Source organism: Hyperolius riggenbachi, chromosome 7 (genome assembly GCF_040937935.1).
Source record: "Hyperolius riggenbachi isolate aHypRig1 chromosome 7, aHypRig1.pri, whole genome shotgun sequence".
Taxonomy (NCBI): domain Eukaryota; kingdom Metazoa; phylum Chordata; class Amphibia; order Anura; family Hyperoliidae; genus Hyperolius; species Hyperolius riggenbachi.
In genome coordinates this window covers 145,009,994-145,030,757 of record NC_090652.1, presented here as the reverse complement: position 1 = coordinate 145,030,757, position 20,764 = coordinate 145,009,994, and the positions used below count along the sequence as shown (strand labels likewise).

The 20,764-nt window shown below is 43.6% G+C and overlaps 1 protein-coding gene across 5 annotated transcripts in view; it reads right to left on the bottom strand.

Moving 5' to 3' along the window:
• Positions 1 to 20,764, bottom strand: part of MRTFB (myocardin related transcription factor B) — a 422,849-nt gene that overhangs the window by 198,569 nt on the left and 203,516 nt on the right. Inside the window, exon 1 of one of the 5 annotated variants that reach the window (XM_068244729.1) lies at positions 4,714 to 4,734. The exons of the other annotated variants lie outside the window; for them this stretch is intronic. The gene's annotated coding sequence lies outside the window, so the exon portion shown is untranslated. Of the gene's footprint in view, positions 1 to 4,713; positions 4,735 to 20,764 lie in introns of those variants that run through there. 5 annotated transcript variants of the gene reach the window in all.

Genomic DNA, 20,764 nt, shown 5'->3' with positions numbered 1-20,764 from the left:
TTAACTGCCAACGCTTAGGAATTTTAAAAGACAACTGCAGTGAGAAGGATATGTAGACTGCCATATTTATTCCCTTTAGTCATAGACTAAAAAACTAGTCCTTGTTAAGAGTACTTGTAAAAGGTACAGGCCGGAACAAAGAACATCTATCAGGCCCTAGGCAATGTAACTGTGGGTACATGTAAGAGTGATGTGCAGGTACTCTGCAGGGGAATAAGGAGATTCTTCCTCTATCACACACTCTGCAGATACAATCTGAACCAGATTTATGGGTGATAGACAACACCTCTGTGTTCAATTTGCACAACATTCTCAGTGGATTTCCTGCAGCTCTGTGGGAAGTGCATATGTAGAGTATAGTACTACTGTGTAACAAAGTAAACCTGAGACAGATGAAATTAAAATTTTATACATGCCTTGGGCTTCCTCCAAAACCCTTCAGGCTAATCAGTCCCTCGCTGTCCTCCTCCGCCACCTGGATCTTCTGCTATGAATCCAGGTACTTGAGCCAGTCTGGTGTAGTGCAAATGCACACACTCTACCGCCGGGAGCGTACTACACCTGCACAGCACTATTGCACAGGTGCACAATGCTTCTGGCTGTAGGAGCGGCATGTGGCCGTACTGCGCTGACTGGCTGAATTACCGGGACACATAGCAGAAGGTCCAGGTGGCGGAGGAGGACAGAGAGGGACTGATTGGCCTAAAGGGGGCTGGAGGAAGCCCCAGGAATGTATAAAACTTTTCTTTTTATCCTTCTCAGGTACTCTTTAATTCGTAGTCACCAAACCAAATTTTAATAACATATCAAATTATTTGATTTCATGATCAAAGGGAGTGCATACATTTGCATAAATCAGCTTAAACGAAGAATTATTTCCATCTCATTGACCATCTCTATTAGTGACACAGCTACACATCAGGCTTTATTCTTACAGCATAGATATTATTAAAGGGAAGGTTCAGGGACTATGAAAAAAAAATACAAATCCTTATCCACTTACCTGGGGCTTCCTCCAACCCGTGGCAGGCAGGAGGTGCCGGCGGCCAGGTCGGGCTTCTTCTGCGCTCCATTCTGCGTTTCATGCCGACGCGCTGACGTCATCGGACGTCCTCCGGGCTGTACTGCGCAGAACTACTGAGCCTGCACAGTACAGCCCGGAGGACGTCCGATGACGTCAGCGCGCCGGCGTGAAACGCAGAATGGAGCGCAGAAGAAGCCCGGCCTGGCCAGGTCGGCCACTGGAGACCACCGGGAGCCTGCGGAGCCTCGGGCTGGAGGAAGCCCCAGGTACATATATATATAATGTATGAGATTCCGGTGTACACCTCATATATACTGCACAGTCGCAATCAGATAAGTATATCTGACTTTAAAAATACAGGGACTGCTTTATTGAAGCAGCACAAGTAACTAATTTTGATTGGTTTATTTCATTTTTGTGGACTAAGCACAGCTATTACTGTATATATAAATTATTTATGATGACCATTATCTGCAAAACAGAACATGTTATCATATTTTCTATTTTGTTTACAGTTTAAATTCATTAGGAGTCGGAGTCGGTGCATTTTTCCCGACTCCGACTCCAGGTACCCAAAATTGCTCCGACTCCACAGCCCTGCACACTCGTGCCACATGCATGTAGCTGACAATGTGCTGTGTTGCTATGTGGGGGGTGACAGGGGGACAAGTGGTATGTGCATGACACAGTGGGATGGGTAGCGGAGCAACCAATGAGATTGCCAGGAGATTGGCATCGCTGGGGGATGAGTAGATCCACCAGGCGGATCGCTCCCAGGTTGGGGGCTGCTACACAAACCTGATTATTGCCTGCCTCAGCCGAAGTCAGGTGTGTGTATGGGCCTTTAGTTACTTGGTTCCCCCAAAATTGGCATTAGACTTTGGCAAAAATTAGATTGTGAATCAAGTATGGGTCAAGTATATGAACCATTATAGCCATGCATGGCACAGCTTAGAGGGTTTTGGAAACGAGCACCGGCTAAAGTTGAAGAGGGCCCTCAGGCTGTTACCAAATGGAAAACAAAAAAAATTACTAACTAGTGGCCTCAATTGGTAGGGATTTCAAACAAATTACCTCATGTATGGTAATTTACCTCATGAGGTAATGACACTTCGCAATTCTGATAGGTTTTAGTCATGTTTTACCTCATGCTGTAAATTATGAGGTCTTTCGCATTAATTTTACCGAAAATAGTTATTCTCATGGAAATTAGGGGGCATGTTAGCACATAATTTACAGATCAGTTTGAGTGCCCATTCCCACTATCGAGAATTCGCATGCGTTTTTCGCATGCAAATTCGCATAGCAATACAAGTGAATGGGACTGTTTCCACTTGTCAGGATTCCTTTGCGTTTTTCTGTGCAGCAAAAATTCGCATGGCAGAGCCATCAGAATTCGCATATCGCATAGCGCTATGCGAATCGCATACAATGTATTTAATAGGAAATTCGCATGAGTATGCAAATTTTCATTCGAATTCGCATGAAAATTTGCATAGAAACAATGGAAAAGCACACCAGCACTGCCATGGTTAAATTCGCATACATCGTCATCCATGCGACTTTTCATGCGAATTTTTACCTCGGTGATTCGCACTGCACAAGTGGAAATGCAGCCTAAGACCTGCCTGTACCTGGAGGTAAAGTTAATTTGTAGGCATTTTGCAGTTTTTAGTATAGTTCCTATTCAGGCTGTGTAATAGAAAAAGAATAGTAGGAATAAAACTCGAAATATTTACTGGATTTCTTTTATAGGGTATGCCTATAAATATACTTTTCATAGGTTGCTACATAATCAAATACACCTTCACCCCTTAAAAAAAAAAAAAGCTTCCAAATACTAACTTATGGAAGACAATTAAAGACTACTATTCTTTATTTACTGCATGCTTGCCGCTGAAATACCGCATGTTTTATTGCACGTTTGGAAATGCATGCATGGAAAAAAAAAAAAAAAAAAAAAAAGAAGGAAAATACCGCATGAGGCATTTTACCTACAAAAAAAATGTTCACCTCACATAGCTACCAGAATGTAAATATTTCACAAATGTTAATTTATACAGAACTCATGCGGTAAAACAAGTGTGCAGTCCTGTATTTTACTTCCAGTCTGGAGCTGTCGGTAAAACAGACACTTTGGGAGGTTACAGAAAAGTGTTAAGAAGGAAATTGAAGGGGAAAAAAAGAGAGTAGAGAAAAACAAATTCAAGCAATCCTGAGGAAACTCACTCCAAATGTGATACTTACCTAAGAAAGAAGGATATGTATACAATAGAGCCTTGCTGTTCCTCCGTGCTAGCCGTCATATCCGTGCTGTGCCAGCCAACTTCCTTGATCTGCTAGTACTTCGGTGTTCTTCGGGAAGCCTTCAGAAGTACTCACGTTCCCAAGGACTTCCAAAGACAAGCACATAAGTATTGCACACACGCAGATTCTGGCTATGTTGTGCTCCATGACCGCAGTCATTTTGTTGTGCCACCTTACAGGGTCCCCTATTCTGTGGATACCTGATAGCAATTCCTTTAGTGAGCACTCCTCATAGTTGTTCCGTGCTGTGGCCCATTTGCTCCCCTTTGCATCATTTTTTTCTGGTATCCTGGTTGTCTCCCTCATATTTTTAGGCTGAGTTCACACTGACAAAAGTTTAGCAGATCGGAACGGATCGAGGCAAGTGAATGGATCTTACATTATTCAATAGGATTCACTGACATCTGTCCATTTATTCAGTTCCAATGAGCGGAACAGAAGGCTGTGCAGTACCCAATTTTATCTGGAGCGCTGATACTAAATGGAACTTGGACAGGCTACTTTCTATCAACTCGATGGTATTTTGGATGCCATTTCATATACCCATTTTATAAGACTAAGTTTGTACGTTTCAACCATAGTCTTTTTTTTGTTTTAGGAAGCAGGAAAGAAAAGACAACAGGCACTACAAGTGCAGATGGAACTGTCAGCAAGCCGAGAGTGAGCGGATATGTGTTGTGTAAAGGTAACATGCTCTTGGGACCTACAAATCAGAATGCAATAGCAACCATAACTATTGCATTCTCATTTCTAGCTAGGAGGTGTTCCAGGTATCCTCTTTAGTCCATTCACAAATGGAAAGGAATGGAAAATGGATGAAAAAAGGATGCCAGTGAAACAACCTGATCTATTTTAATTGGAAAACAGATCTACTTTTACAGCATCGGTTTTTGATAAGCGACAGTTTGAACCCAGCCTAAGTCTTCTCTGGTGGTCTAGTTCCTCCCCTTTCCCCATTATGGTTTTCCCAGATGATCATCTCTCCCCCTTACATAGTTTTCCTGGTGGTCTAGTGACAGTCCCTCCCTTTCCCTATATAAATTTATCCCTGGTGGTCTAGCAGTCCCATTTCCCAAGATATGAGGGAGGGCATCCCTGGTTAATGACCTGGAGAGGGATTATGAGCACAGGTATGCACCAGCACAAGTGGTGTGCTCATTAATTACACAGGCTGAGTATCTACCACCTGGAAGACAAGGTCAAGTTTCAGAAGATGTAGGTAGATCTACTGTCCTCTCTGCAACAAGTATTTAAAGCACCACTATCACACACAAAAAAAATGTAAAATGTAAAATACATGTAATCACATACAAAGAAGAAGTATGTTTTTCCAGGGTAAAATGAGCCATAAATTACTTTTGTCCTATGTTGCAGTTACTTACAGTAGGTCGTGAAAATCTGAAAGAACCAACAGGTTTTGGGTTAGTCCATCTCTTCATAGGGGATTCTCAGCATGGCCTTTATTCTTTATAAAGACATTCCATGAAAAAGGTTTATACAAAGATGCTGGCCAGCCTCCCTGCTCGCTGCACACTTTTTTGGCAGTTGGACTGAGCAACTGCCATTCACTAAGTGCTTTTAAAAATAAAGAAAACCCTGAGAACCCCCCATGAGAAGAACGTAAATTGGCTACTCCAAAACCTGTCGGTTCTATGAAAGGTCTACTACCTATTGTAAGTGACAGCAACATAGAAGAAAGTTAATTAATTTTAATCTGGAAGAAATGTACTTCTTATTTGAATGTGTTCACATGTATTTTAAATTTTACGATTTTTGCGATAGTGGTCCTTTAAGAGTGCATATTTCTGAGATGTAGAACAGTTACTATCAACAGATACTACATACAAATTAACAGACTTACACAGATTCAGTAAAGGAAAAAAAAAACAAAACAATAAATCCCAGACTGCACAGACAGAATGATGATCGGTAATTGCTTACAGGAGTCACTACTGACTTCCAAAAGGATATGTGAAAATGCCAAGTATTGATCGGCATAAAACCCACTTCAAATGTTTGTTACGGGGCATTACGCTTAGCTCACGTCTCTAAAGCAGAGAAATCATGGCTGAGTGCAAGAACAGCAAGTAACTGCGCTGAATGAACAGCAGACTCAAGAATATTAAGGGTTCAATTTTAGTTGCATTAAAGCAAACATACTTAAAGTACACTCAAAATAATTGCAACACTATCTGCATCTGGAAGCAACAGACTACGCTTCTACTAATTTCTTTTCAATTGCCATTGTGTGTTGGCTGTTTTTTCCCCTCTATGAAAGCAGTCATCTTGGCTTTCATGTCAGAACTGGGCACAAGTTATGCAATAATTCTACGTCTCTGAAAAGTTAACCCACACACCAAGGTTGTCTGGAGCAATTTTCAGTCACCAAGCCCCTCTGCAAGGGTAAATTGGACCTAGTACCTATCGGGGGTTGCTACTGTACTCTCTGAAATTAGCCAGAGGCCAGGGGTACACTAGAAATTGAAAAGCGCTATCGCAATTGGTAGCTCTTTGTGTCAGTGTTTTCTTGGCGATTTGTGCGGAGTTTTCAGGCAATAAAGATAACTCATGTAATATGTATAGGAGCCCAAACGCTCACAAAATGCTGCATGTCCTGCGTCTGTGATCTCCAAAATCACAAGCACTCTAGTGTGCTCAACACCATAGACTTGCACTAGCAAAGTGTTTTTGAAAGCGCCAGCGATTGTCAGAGGTTCAAAAACGCACCCAAAATCGCTCTAGTTTGTCCCAGCCCTTACTGGAAGTAGCAGAAAGGACGTATTTCTGCACTGAGGAGTGTTATTCTGGACTTGTGCTTTGTCATTAGCCTTTTCTCTTATTTATCTTGGTATTGAGAAAGGAATATTGTAAGCTTTTAAGACACTTAAAGAGAACCCGAGGTGTGTTTAAAGAATGTTATCTGCATACAGAGGCTGGATCTACCTATACAGCCCAGCCTCTGTTGCTATCCCAAACCCCACTAAGGTCCCCCTGCACTCTGCAATCTCTCATAAATCACAGCCATGCTGTGAGGCTGTGTTTACATCTGTAGTGTCAGGCTCAGCTGCTCCCCGCCTCCTGCATAGCTCCGGTCCCTGCCCTCGTCCCTTCCCTCCAATCAGCAGGGAGGGAAGGGATGCAGGCAGGGACTGGAGTTCTGCAGGAGGCGGGGAGAGCAGCAGACTGACACTATAGAGATAAACACAGCCAGCTCTGACAAGCTGTTTGTCAGCAGCGTGGCTGTGATTTATGAGGGATTGCAGAGTGCAGGGGGACCTTAGGGGGGTTTGGGATAGCAACAGAGCATGGGCTGTATAGGCAGATCCAGCCTCTGTATGCAGATAATATTCTTCAAACCCACCTCGGGTTCTCTTTAATAAAACTATTTAAATTGTCAGTATCCAGAATATCCCATTCAAGATTTAAAAGACATTTTAAGAATTGTGAGGTGAAGTTTCACAACTCTTCCCTTATTGGCATCAGTCCAACAAGAACAGGCATGTCCGATCAATATTTGGTATAAAGAAAAAAAAAAACCCTGGCAGTGCTCTAATCTTAAATGGATAATTTAATTAGAGTCTAATTTATTTTTTAATTACCTGTCTAATTTATTTTAAAAATTGCATACTGTATAGTTGCTGTAGGTAGAAATGTAGTGCAATTATAAGGATTAAAGGGAACCGGAAGTAAGAGGCATGTGGTGGTGGTCTCTGAATCACACACCTGAAACAAGCAGGCAGGTAACTGTGGTCAGACTTGGGTCAGGCAGCTAATGTAGACTGCAGTAACAGCTACTTATCTGCATGCTTGTTCAGGGTATAAAGCTAAAGGTGCAGGGCCGGATTTGTGGGAAGGCACCCAAGGCACAGGACTAGGGCGCCAGACTCAGCTAAAGTACATGGGGGGTGTGACACTATATGTGTCAACTGCTGCCAATAACTGTCAGCCACTCGCTCTGCAGCCGCCCACCCCTCTTTGCTCTGTTTCTGTGTGAGCAGCTAGCGGGGGCGGCCGCGGCTACTGCGAGAACGGAAGTTGCGGTGTAGAGAGAGAGAGAGCCTGCAGCAGCTAGACTCTTTCTCTCCCGAGTCCGGGTCCCACACTGTGCAGCAGCAGCTGGCGCATTGCTTAGCCCATTGTCCACTGTCAATCCTGTGACGTTATCTGGCAGAGCCCAGCAAGAAGAGTTTAATGGATGGGGAGGTCTCGTGGTGCCGCTGGGGCTGATGGATGCATCAAAACCCCAGCATGCAGGAGCTGACTAGATCGAGACCTTCCCCCTCTCCTCTGCAAGAAAGTTACTGCTGCTAACAGTCCTCCAGCCTCCGAGTCCAGGGTATCTGCTGTGGTGGGTATTCCAACAGGAGAAAAGGCTGCAGCAGGCTGCTGTAAGTCAAGTTCTGCCTGCATTTTAAAATGGCTGGCGACAGTGGGCCTTGGGCGGTAAAATGTAGAAATCCGGCCCTGTAAAGGTGGCCATACAGTGGTCGATTTGCCATCAGATTCGACCAACAGATAGATCCCTCTCTGATCAAATTTGATTGGAGAGGGTCGTATGGCTGCCTTTACTGCAAACAGATTGTGAATTGATTTCAGCCTGAAACCGATCATAATCTGCTGAGCTGCCGCTGTCGTCCCCCCGAGCCCCCGCATACATTACCTGAAGCCTGGTCCTGGGCATCTTCTCCGCATCGGCTCCCGGCGGGCATCTTCTCCGCATCAGCTTCCGCATCAAGGCATCCGGCATAACTTTCTGTCACTCCGGTGACAGCGGAAGTTCAAAAAGAGCGCCCTCTATTTTTCCTTTAGCGGAAGTTATGCTGGATGCTGGGATCCGGAAGCTGATGCGCAGAAGATGCCAGCCGGGAGGTGATGCGGAGAAGATGCCGGGAGCAAGCTTCAGGTAATGTATACCTGCGTCGGTCGTATGCCGCTAGCGATGCGCTCCTTACCCGCTGCAATCGATGGTAATTTCCTGCACGGCGCCATCGACGGGACCTATCTATTTCGGGACGAAATAGATCAAAAATTAGCGTGTTGCGTGAATGATTTGACAGCAGATTAGATCCCAGTGATCGAATCTGCTGTCGATCGGCGGGTAATCGGCCTAGTGTATGGCCAGCTTAAAAGTATTACAGGTAGATAGAAGTCCTAGCCAAGCAATGTGCAATGATTAAGAGGAAATAAATATGCCAATGTCATGTCCTCTCTTCAAGTATGCTTTAACCACTTGAGGACCGCAGAGTTAAACCCCTCTAAAGACCAGGCCAATTTTAACTAACTGGGCCACCGCAGCTTTAAGGCCAAGCTGCAGGGCACACGACACAGCACACAAGAGGCTCTCTGTTGGTGGGGTCTGATGGCAACCCCCTCTTATGCCCCCCCGCCGTGTTTATTTTTTTTAAATAGTTATGTTTTTTTTTTATAAAATGTGCTTTTTAAAAATAATTATTTCCCTGCTCCCTCCCTCCATCCCCCTGCCAGCCAATCAGCGTAATCAGCTGTCATAGGCTTCAGCCATGGATGGATCTAGACCAAGTTGCGCCTGGGGCAAGGTCAGGTTTTGGCGCCTAAACTGCCATTCATTTTGCCTCCTTTCTAAGAACTCAACAAACTGCGCCCGGGGCAAGAGACCCACCTGCCCCCCCCTCCCCCCCCAGATCCATCCCTGGCTTCAGCCTATGACAGCCGATCACTTAACAGCATATGGAGGGGACAGCCGTGTCACACGTACAGCGCTGCTGCTGATCGCAGCGCTGTACATGTAAATAGACGGCGGTTTCGCCGTTTAACAGTCTTCCGAGTGGCAATCGCCACTCGGAGACTGAAGGTGGGGCGGTGCTCCGCCCCCCAAGCAGGAGATGCGCGCGCAGCCTGCGTGCGATCTCCTGCAAACTGCAGCCCCAGGACTTGACGCCAATTGGTGTTAGGCGGTCCTGGGGCTGCCGCCATGGTCACGCCCATGGGTGTTACCCGGTCATCAGGCCTCACTGCCCCAATCAGTCATTCCACATATTTATAGGGCTGCTTCTAGACACTTATGCATCCATTGCTTAGCAAAGCCCTAAAACAAGTTGTTGGCAACAAATATTTATGGGAACTGGTAATGTTAGTTCTTTCTGGAAATGGCATTTAAATACCTGTCTGTAAACTGCTACTGAATTCTTGTCTGTTCAATGACTGACAACATGAAAAGAGCAATAACACTCAAAAGTGACACTTCAGTCATTAGAGGGCATTAAGGAACTGGAATATCTGCTACTGATACCAGTCATAAGGCTCAAGTGAAAAGATTTTGCCATAGTTGTTTGTGTCTCTTCCAATCTCTCACATTCCTCAACGGCACAATGACCAGGTCACTGTCACAGCTGCGCTCCCTAATGAAGTGTTTATTCTACAGTAGGAAATTCTGTCAATTCTGACTGACACCATCACCTGGCATTGTAATGCTTGGGGTGGTTGGATGGAGGTGGTGAGGCTGTCTAATACTCTGAAAGGCCTGTACAGTGTTAGTGTATTGTGACATGTTATGGACTTCAGCACTGTATAAATACAAGCCTGTCAAATTCTATGTTCTCTTTAAAGCTGACAAATGCTTAGCCTGTACTGAAGTATTCAGTGTTTGCTAAAGTAGAAATATTTTTAATAATAAGATTAATAGCTCCATGTACCAATGGTAAAGGTCCTTCTTTAACTCCTCTATATAACTGTAAGGCACTAAGCAAATGTTCAAAGTTTGCTAATGCTTCTAATGAGAACACATCAACTGACTCATATTAAAGTTTGCAAACAGAACTATTGCTAATTAGTCAACAAGTGGTCCTCACTTGGTGAGGGGCCGTGTAATATTACATGGGGAGGTGCTACTAAATAAACTAATGTACTAAAATACTTCAACCACTTAATAAGTAAGAAACCAAGCTTTCCTCAGGGATGCACTAAATAAGTTTAATAGTGATACACAAGGAGAATGCATTTTATGGGTTATAACTTATCTTTTAGTGCCTACTTGAGGTAAGCTTGGTTTCTTACCCTTGTAAACTGTTTTTAAATATGTTAGTACTACATGGGTGCCTCCTCCCTACACAATGCATTATGATTAAATCAGTAGGCTCATTCTGCTACATTTGAAAACAAGAAGGACAATTTACTTTGGCTTCGGGGCACAGGGTTTGTTACTCTGTCTCTCACAGCTACAATAAACCTACCACTACAACCAGGGTTGTGGAATCAGAGTTGGAACAATTTTGGGTACTTAAACTGAGGAGTCAGGAGTTGGATGAGGTTTGTACCAAATCCACAGCCCTGGTAAGTATTAGACTAAGGAGTCTGAGCCATTGTGGGTACCTGCAGTCGGTGGTTTCATAAACTGGAGGAGTCGGATGATTTTTGTACCGACTCCACAGCCCTGACTACCACTATATAGACTGGTCATTTCTTAGAAGGAGGGCAAATAAGTAAAATCAGTAGGGGATCTGGTATCCAAACCTGGTAACTGCATATTTGTGTACGCTAGCTTTCTTCTATATTCAATCAATGCCAAATCTGAATATCGCTCAGGAGGAATCTAGAGTGAAGATTGCATAGTGTGTACTAGGCCTAACAGCTTTAACTGTGCATACTGGTGTGACATGCCAATGACTTATCTCTAGAAAGCTGCTGGCTCGCTCACTGCAGTTAGTCTGTGGTCATGCCTTCTGATAGGCTACGAGTCAGCAGAGAGGTGTGGCTTCAGCTGACAAAACTCATCTCCCGTCTTAGCCATATGTGAAAAAAAATAATAAAAATAGTGTTTCAGGCTGACAGTGAGGGGGCAGTACTGGATTGCTGGGGATATACAGTGGTTTGCAAAAGTATTCAGCTTTCCACATTTTGTCATATTACTGCCACAAACATGAATCAATTTTATTGGAATTCCACATGAAAGACCAATACAAAGTAGTGTACACGTGGAACGACAATCATACATGATTCAAAACATTTTTACAAATAACTGCAAAGTGGGGAGTGTAAAATTATTCAGCCCCCTTTGGTCTGAGTGCAGTCAGTTCCCCAGACATTGCCTGATGAGTGCTAATGACTAAATAGAGTGCACCTGTGTGTAATCGAATGGCAGTACAAATACAGCTGTTCTGTGACGGCCTCAGAAGTTGTCTAAGAGAATATTGGGAGCAACAACACCATGAAGTCCAAAAAACACACCAGACAGGTCAGGTATGAAATTATTGAGAAATTTAAAGCAGGCTTAGGCTACAAAAAGATTTCCAAAGCCTTGAACATCCCATGGAGCACTGTTCAAGCGATCATTCAGAAATGGAAGGAGTATGGCACAACTGTAAACCTACCAAGACAAGGCCATCCACCTAAACTCACAGGCCGAACAAGGCGAGCGCTGATCAGAAATGCAGTCAAGAGGCCCATGGTGACTCTGGACGAGTTGCAGAGATCTACAGCTCAGATGGGAGAATCTGTCCATAGGACAACTATTAGTCATGCACTGCACAAAGTTGGCCTTTATGGAAGCGAGGCAAGAAGAAAGCCATTGTTAACAGAAAAGCATAAGAAGTCCTGTTTGCAGTTTGCAACAAGCCATATGGGGGACACAGCAAACATGTGGAAGAAGGTGCTCTGGTCAGATGAGAAAAAAATGGAACTTTTTGGCCTAAAATGCAAAACGCTATGTGTGGCGGAAAACTAACACTGCACACCATCCCCACTGTCAAATATGGTGGTGGTAGCATCATGCTCTGGGGTGCTTCTCTTCAGCAGGGACAGGGAAGCTGGTCAGAGTTGATGGGAAGATGGATGGAGCCAAATACAGGGCAATCTTGGAAGAAAACCTCTTGGAGTCTGCAAAAGACTTGAGACTGAGGCGGAGGTTCACCTTCCAGTAGGACTACGACCCTAAACATAAAGCCAGGGCAACAATGGAATGGTTTAAAACAAAACATATCCATGTGTTAGAATGGCCCAGTCAAAGTCCAGATCTAAATCCAATCGAGAATCTGTGGCAAGATCTGAAAACTGCTGTTCACAAACGCTGTCCATCTAATCTAACGCAGCTGGAGCTGTTTTGCAAAGAAGAATGGGCAAGGATTTCAGTCTCTAGATGTGCAAAGCTGGTAGAGACATACCCTAAAAGACTGGCAGCTGTAATTGCAGCAAAAAGTGGTTCTACAAAGTATTGACTCAGGGGGATGAATAATTACGTACGCCCCACTTTGCAGTTATTTTTTTATTAAATGTTTGGAATCATGTATGAATTTCGTTCCACTTCTCACGTGTACACCACTTTGTAATATATATATATATATATATATGCTGTTGAAGGCTATGTTTGATACGCCTGTTTGAAAGAATATGCTTGGTGAGCAGGGGATTTTTTTTTTTTTGGGGGGGGGGGGGGGGGGAGCGTGACCCCCATCCTGCATGCGGTGGAGGTTTCCTAGCACATAGTGTGGTTTCATACACAGGGTGTACTAGTGCTGGAAGTTTACCCGCTATGTGCGTATATGTTTTATTGCTATTATAGGACCTGGAGTGAGACCTATTGAGGAATCGTTTGCCAGTGGCGTTGCTGTGAATATCTTAAATTGGTTAAAGGAGAACTGCTTACTCTTTGGACAGCTAGCAGCAGACTGGACATTTAAAGGTGTAGGTGTGGTGAGCGCTGAATCATATTTCTCGTGTAATCAAGCCACTGGTAAGATTATACAGCCACACTGCCTCAGCAGTGCTCCCTATTCATTTTTATAAGGCTGTCTTGAACCCCAGAAGATTCCTCTGAACTGTCTGCTACAGAAGTCATTCAAATAGATAGGACACTGTACGATGTTAGTTTGTGCATTTTAACAATCTTATGTCTAAGATTGCTGCTCAATATGGTAATTTCTGGTACTGGCAAACACTCAGACAATGTAGCAAAACTTTGAATTGCTTGGACCTGTAAAGCACCAATAGCGATATAAGGCAGCTCTGCAAGCCAATACTGGTGCACTTTTACTGAGGGCTCTGCGGACAACAGAACACCACCGTGGAGAAACTCTGAAATAAACCATCACAGGATCCTCATTGTTAACCTTTCCTCTTGAACCTTCACCACTTGGGCTTGTTCCCACTACAATAACAGGGCATAGAAAACAGGACACATTTACACTCATCTTCTTTACATGGGCATGCATGTTCTTTTTTTGTTTGTTTTAATGCTCATTAAAGCATGCATGTTTCCATAGGAAAAGGTTTGCAGTACAATGCATTCAAACACACAAGTGTAAATACCAATGTGTTTGCAGGCCCCCCCAAGGAACAGGTCTAAAGGGAATAGGCCCTTAAAGCAAATGTGAAGCAACCTACAAAAAGTGAGATACCTATGGAGAAGGAAGGCTCTGGATACCATAGAGCTTTCCCAGTCCTCTCTCCATGCCCTTGGTTCACTTCTGTCCCTATTGGAATTCCTCAGAAGGCTTTGGATGATTGGTGCGTCTGTACTGCATATGCGCGAGCTGGAACTTGAGCTTGTGCAGAACGGATCTGCTCTTCTTCGGAAGTACTTGGGGACGCAAGTACTTTTGATGCCTTCACAAGGACTCCCGAAGGTGTATTTGACAAGTTGGTCAAAGAACTTCAATGGGGAGGTACATTGGTGGACTGAGAGCTCGGAAAGAGGAGTGGGTTGTATCCTCGCAATAATATATAAGCAACTATAGATTGACAGTCCTGCAATTGCTTGCAGGAGGAAAGTGAAGGAAAACTGGAAATCCTCTTTCCCAACCAAAATCAGATCTTTTCAGAGCTAAGTCTATATTAAAAATGTTCTTATTAAAATAATAATATATTTAAACATTTTTCAAAATGATCAAAAATAAGCTATTAGAGGATCACACAAGCTGCTACAAACATTTTTTTCTAAGGAGCATCTCCAAAATCCCCCAATGTTTCCTTCAGTGACATCAGCCTGCATTGGTTTATACTTCCGAGTCTAGCAGAGTGAAGTCCCTTTCAGAAATCCTCCAAATAGCTCAGGAAAATGTCAGTGTACAGTTCTCTGCAGAGGTCGTGGTCCCTGGAGAGAACAGAATTTTGGCCTTAATGGATTTTCACATGCTTTCTTGCTTCAAATGTATTGCTTTTTCAACACTGACTGATGCACAGAGAATGTGAAGGCTGTGGGAACTGGCAGTACCAGCCACAAGCCATACATCATGGGAAAAATAGAGTACCACTAGATCCCCTGCTAGATAACAAGCAGCATGGTGACCAGGTCTTTGGGATTTCAGCGTTTTATCCAGTACGAAGCTGATATTTTACTTGGATCTGACCTTCGTTACATTACCAGATGCAAGCGCTGTAAGCAGATCTGCAAACCATACGACGTACAAATGCATGCACATAACAGACATGTTTATAAACATCTAAAGCAAGGTCCTTGTCAGTTCAGATATCACTGCCAGATTAGCAACAGATCCTCGCTTGCCGAGTACTTCAAGCTGTGCTGCAAACACTAACACTGCTTTGCAAAATTGACCTTCAGCAATCCATAAAAATTAATAGTTCTAATGAATACAGGCCTTTTGTTTCTTTTGAATAAAGAACAGTGTTCACGTATCTGCGAGAAACCAGACACCAGCAAACACCTGCTTAAAGTAAGAGGGGAAAATTCCAGATATATTTCATAAACTTTTTTGTGTTTGGTGATGTATGGCTTCCTTTATTGGGATTTGCCTCCATAATAGTAATTCCAACCAAGTTAAACAGGCACTGTAATGCCATACACAGAGTGCAGTAAATTATTCAGGATATCCAATTTTATGTTCATTATCCTGGTCTCTGCATCAAAAACCCTTCCTATAACTGTATATTGCTGTATAATGGAGTGTAACCTTGCTCTGCCAGTGATGCTTAGCCACACCTCTCACCCTGCAGCACTAAGGTCTCAGCCCTTAAAGTGAACCTTAAGCCAGAAAAAAAACTGAGTTTTACTCACCTGGGGCTTCTACCAGCCCCCTGCAGCAGTCCTGTGCTCGCAGACATTCACTAATCCTCTGGTCCCCCGCTGCCAGCTAGTTTCGTTTTTGCAGACAGGCCCGTCAGGACTGGCCACGCGTAGCTTTTTCCGCATTCCCGACTGTAATTAGCGCTATTGCGGGCCGCAACACGTTGCCGCATTATGAACGCATAGATATGCGGCAACGCCCCAGGTGAGTAAAACTCATTTTTTTTTCTGGCTTAAGTGTCTCTTTAAACTCAACCATAGAGTGTGTTTAGGTCATACCCTTGCTTGCATGGGTTTCTCTTGGGCACTTTGGTTTCTTTTCTCATTCCAAAATGTGTTGTAAAGTGTGTGTTGCATTACATTGAATCATGGCTGCCATTCAGACAGTATCTGACCCATGATCTTGTTGCCAACTCTCCAGTTATCCATGCTTGGACTGCTTGTACTAGCAACTGCATACTAACAACCCCCTATAACACCTCCTGTTTTGAAGATGTATTGACCTAATTATCTGATAATCATAATTTGGCCCTTTTCAAAGCTACTCTGTCTGTTTCCACTTTTTTTTTTTTCCAAACCACCTCCATCCCCTACCACTATTCTTTTAATAACCCTGGATCAGAGCAGTTTCTTCACTATTGTGCTCTGTGATTACTGTGATTGGTTCACAGTAATCACAGGGTCAGGAGACGATTGGTGCGGAAGCTCTGGTGAGACAGCAGAGCGAGAGGGTGCAGTAGTGTGAACGGCGAGTACACAGCAGTCAATAGTTGGAATCTACATCCTGTCAGAGCGGCGCAGCCACAAGCAAGATGCATATTCCAACTACAACAGAACAGAAGCAGTTAAAATAAATATGTCTTTTACTCAAAAAGCTTTTTTAATACTTTAATTTGGGACCGACATAGAGAGACAGTCGTCCTGATCCCCCCGATGGGAAAGAGCTTGAGTGTCATCTAACTCATGCACCCTGCCACATCCCAGAGGGGAGGGGTGGTGAGTGGCAGCTCAGCTACACTTCCTCCCTTGCAGCTCACAAATGGACACATGGGACTGCCACAATTGAAATCTTTGTCCTCTTTACTTATTATTTAGTATTTTATAGCGCCATCTTCCACAGCGCTGTACAGAGCATATAGTCTTGTCACTGACTGTTCCTTAGTGGTGCTCACAATCTAATTTCTACATCGTAGTCTAGGGGCAATTTAGGGGGAAGCCAATTCACTTATCTGAATGTGAGAGGAAACCTGGGTGTCCGGAAGGAACCCATACAGACATATATAACTCCTTGCAGGTAGTGCCCTGGCTAGGATTTGAACCTGGGACCCAGAACTGCATGGCAAGAGTGCTATCCACTACGCCGCCATGCTGTGCTTTACTGGACATCTCATCCCTGTTAGTCCAATAAGGGTTACGTTATTCAGAATCTATTTCTAAAGTCAATTAGACATATTGTCAGGGCCCTGTTAACCTCTGCACTGGAAGTTAGTGTGGGCTCTCCTAGGGCGTGGAGTCTAAGTGTCCACGGGTCTTCACCAGAGCACCCCACAAGGGATGATGGCCCCTCACTCCTACATGGTGATGGGCTAATTTTCTGCATATTGGCCATCAGGTCATGGCCTCTGAGACTGCCCTACAGGTGAAAGGATAAGGATATGTTTTATCGTGCATCCAAGTCATACACCGGCAATTTGCTGTACTGAAGGTGATGGTTAGGACCCAGAGGTGGGTGCGTGGGACTGGATGGATTGGCACTATATACATTTTGCGTCTAGCAGGAGACACTTGATCACGTGGAGATTGTAAATTTGGACAGAGGCGCCAGGCAGGTTAAAATGATGTAAAAAAACAACTAAATAGGAGGAGTATAGGTGGACTTACCTCCTGAAATGATGGACAATTGAGATTGTTCGAATCGCAAATAATTTATTTTGGCACTCCGCAACGCGTTTCGCAGGTATAACCCGCTTCATCAGGCAAGGAGTGCAAGCTCAAAAAGGTCCAATAGTGGCAATGTGCCACTATTGGACCTTTTTGAGCTTGCACTCCTTGCCTGCAAGTTTTACCTGCAATTGTTTTCATTCAATTTTGGGGCAACACACCTTTGCAGTTTTGATATTAATTACCTTTAGATTGCAAGCTAACGAGGGGAAGCTCTCCCTTTTGTGTTTTTTAAGTTGAGGTACATTTTGTTAGTTACCACATGTGCGTCACTATAATAACTTTGTTGTCTATCTATTCTGTATTACATATATATTTTTACGTATCCAAGTTTGCATCTTACTCTGTACAGTGCCATGGAAGATGATAGCGCTATACAGTATAAGTCAATAATAATCTCAGAGCCATTATGGAGAGGTGCTGCATGACAAGGTACACATTACTTTTAGAGGTTCTCTTTAAAGATATCATTCCACGGAGTACCATGAAAAACACTTTCATCAGGCACAGCCAGGGAAAAATAGGTTTGATGAGGCACTTCACTGGTCACACGGCCATGCATAATATTATTACTAGCATAAGTATGTTTCAATGACAGTAATGTCAGTGTTTTAGTTAACTGGTATCATGGACACTGCCAGATACTATCTGTTTGCTCTGCACACAAAATTGATGCCTGTGCTAGATCTAAGACTGATAACAGAGAATATTAAACCACAGTAATCTTAAAAAATAAATAGATAGCACATGCCATAGCCTTAGGGCACATTTCAGCTCTTTAAAATAACAAAAATAAGAATGTGGAAAAGTGCAGAAGTTCCATACAAAACAGATAATGATATTTTCACAGGTTACGAAGTCAAAGCTTACACCTGCCTGACAAGTAATGAACAAAAAATACTATTTCTTCTTGCTCTGCTACTGCTTATGAGATAACCCAGAGCACTGCCACTTTAAAAGCAGTTTCCAAGTTACTTCACTAATCCCCGATAATAATAAAATCATGTGTGTCTGAGTCATAAGACAGCAGGTTTTTTTTTCCCTATAAAATGCTGTTTAATTTCAATAAATCCTGACATCCAGCATTCTGTTCCAAGCAATGCCAGATGATACGCAGCTGAGGCTGATGGGTAATTATATTACAACACCATTTGGTGTTGAGGAAAATCAATGAAAAATGAAGAAGCTAATTAACCTGAGGGTCAATCCACCCAAAAACGATATTTCACATTTTGTCGGGGAGTGGAAACAACCCATTGACTTTTTAAACTTGGTATATGTGGATACTGGCCAAAAAAGGAAGCCAAACGGCTGTTTTTTTATGCAGATTTATGTGTTCGGAGTACGTCTGGGATGCATTTGACTTGCCTTTGGTCTCGGCTGGCCAGCCACCCACTGACTTCAAAGTTGCCAGGAAAGCCAGCCAAACACTAAACTCCAAATGCATTTTAAATGCAGGTTAACACAGCTCTGTAAAATCGCATTCAAAATATTTAGGATGTGTACAAAGTAAAAGGTGCAATGCAAGGAAAAGAACGGGCTCCATCCGTTCATCACTTAGACAATTTAATGCAAAAGTGTACAACTTTGTCCACTTACAGCAGCCGCGGGATGGCTTGACCTGCGAGATCCATTTAGCGTAACTCTGCACGCTTGATCACTGTGCGGTCAGCTAATCGCAGCGTGACCAAGCATCCAGTGTGGCGTGAAACAGACATCGCAGGTCCATCTTGTGCCCTCCATCCACCTCCGCTCTAATGTCTATCCACAAGGTGTCCATCCTTTTCCTGGCTATGCATATTGGACTTCTTCTTTGTACATATTTACAGAGCACACATTTGGTCAGCTACGCCAGTGGAAGACAAGATGCGGTCAGAAGTCAACTTCGCACTGACAAACACCACATGCATGGGAGTGCAGCAATCCTCCCCCCCCCCCCCCCCCCTTCTTTTTTTTTTTTTTTACACATTTCTTATGGTTAGCCTTGTGCACAAAGTACTTAAAAAAAAACACAGGTAAAATGAAAAAGCCCTTATATGTATTGAGGACTCCAGCAGCAAGATGTCCCTGTTATTGCACCATCCAACCTGGTGTTTTTGGTCATTAGGTTTAAAAATGTACCGGTTTAATTTGCCATGATAAAAAAAATCAATTCAAAATCAAATAATAGCTGTGTAAAAGTTGTTTCAGATGCATACGCCTAGTAAAACAGGTCACCACTGAAGTCCTTTACGGACCAAATCAATGTTCAAGTGTACCCAAACTCTGTGGCAAACCAAAGCTATGGTTAGCTCCTCTCACAAAGCTGATACCACCACTGCAAGTTTGATGAGTAGAACTGCATTCATCTTTTTCACCGATAAGCCTCTGAAGTAAACAGGACTGTCTATTTCACTTTGCACTGCCCCTCCTGTGTAAATAAACATTAGTCAGGGAAGCAGGAGAAAAAAACCTTACAGCTTGTACAACTCTAAAGCCGCATCTACACGCGTAGATGCGGCTCCGATGTTCCTTATCAATCGAGCCGCTGATGCGGCTCGATTGATAAGATCCGACAGGACGGATCTCCGCACCGCCGATTCCCTGCTCGCTCCCCGCGAGGGGACAATGGCAGGGAATCGAGCGGAAGATAAGCGGCGCTGGCGGGGACGAGCGGGGAATCGAATCAGAGCGGGGACGCGGAAGAGGCAATCCGGTGGCTAATCGAAGCGCCGGATCGGAGCCGCATCTACGCGTGTAGATGCAGCTTTAAACACAATGCACTAGGTTACTACAATCTACTGTATTTTTGGACTATAAAACGCTCCTGACCATAAGACGCACCTAGGTTGATAGGACAAAAACCAAGTCTCCAACCTCCACAAACTAATTCCTAGCTGAGAACATAACAGCCAGTTACATACCACCACAGCAGTACTGGGACCGGATTCCGCACACCGGATTGGGCAGCACGGGTGGCGTAGTGGTTAGCTCTCTCGCCTTGCAGCGCTGGGTCACTGGTTCAAATCCCAGTCAGGGCACTATCTGCAAAGAGTTTGTATGTTCTCTCCGTGTCTGCGTGGGTTTCCTCCGGGCACTCCAGTTTCCTCCCACATTCCAAAAACATACGGATAAGTTAATTGGCTTCCCCTAAAATTGGCCCTAGACTATGATACATACACTACACGATATAGACATAAGACTATGGTAGGGATTAGCTTGTGAGCTCCTCAGTGACAAGGTATATATATACACTGTACAGCGCTGCGTAATATGTCGGCGCTATATAAATACTAAATAATAATAATAATAATAACTGCGAGGAACAGTTTCAGTAGCAGCCTCCATAGTCCGCAAACACCATCCTACTGACTATGTGGCCCATATATATATATATATATATATATATATATATATATATATATATATATATATATATATATATATATATATAGGCCACATAGTCAGTAGGCTATAAAAATGACACGCCACACCCCCCAACATTCGCCTCCCAATCCAAT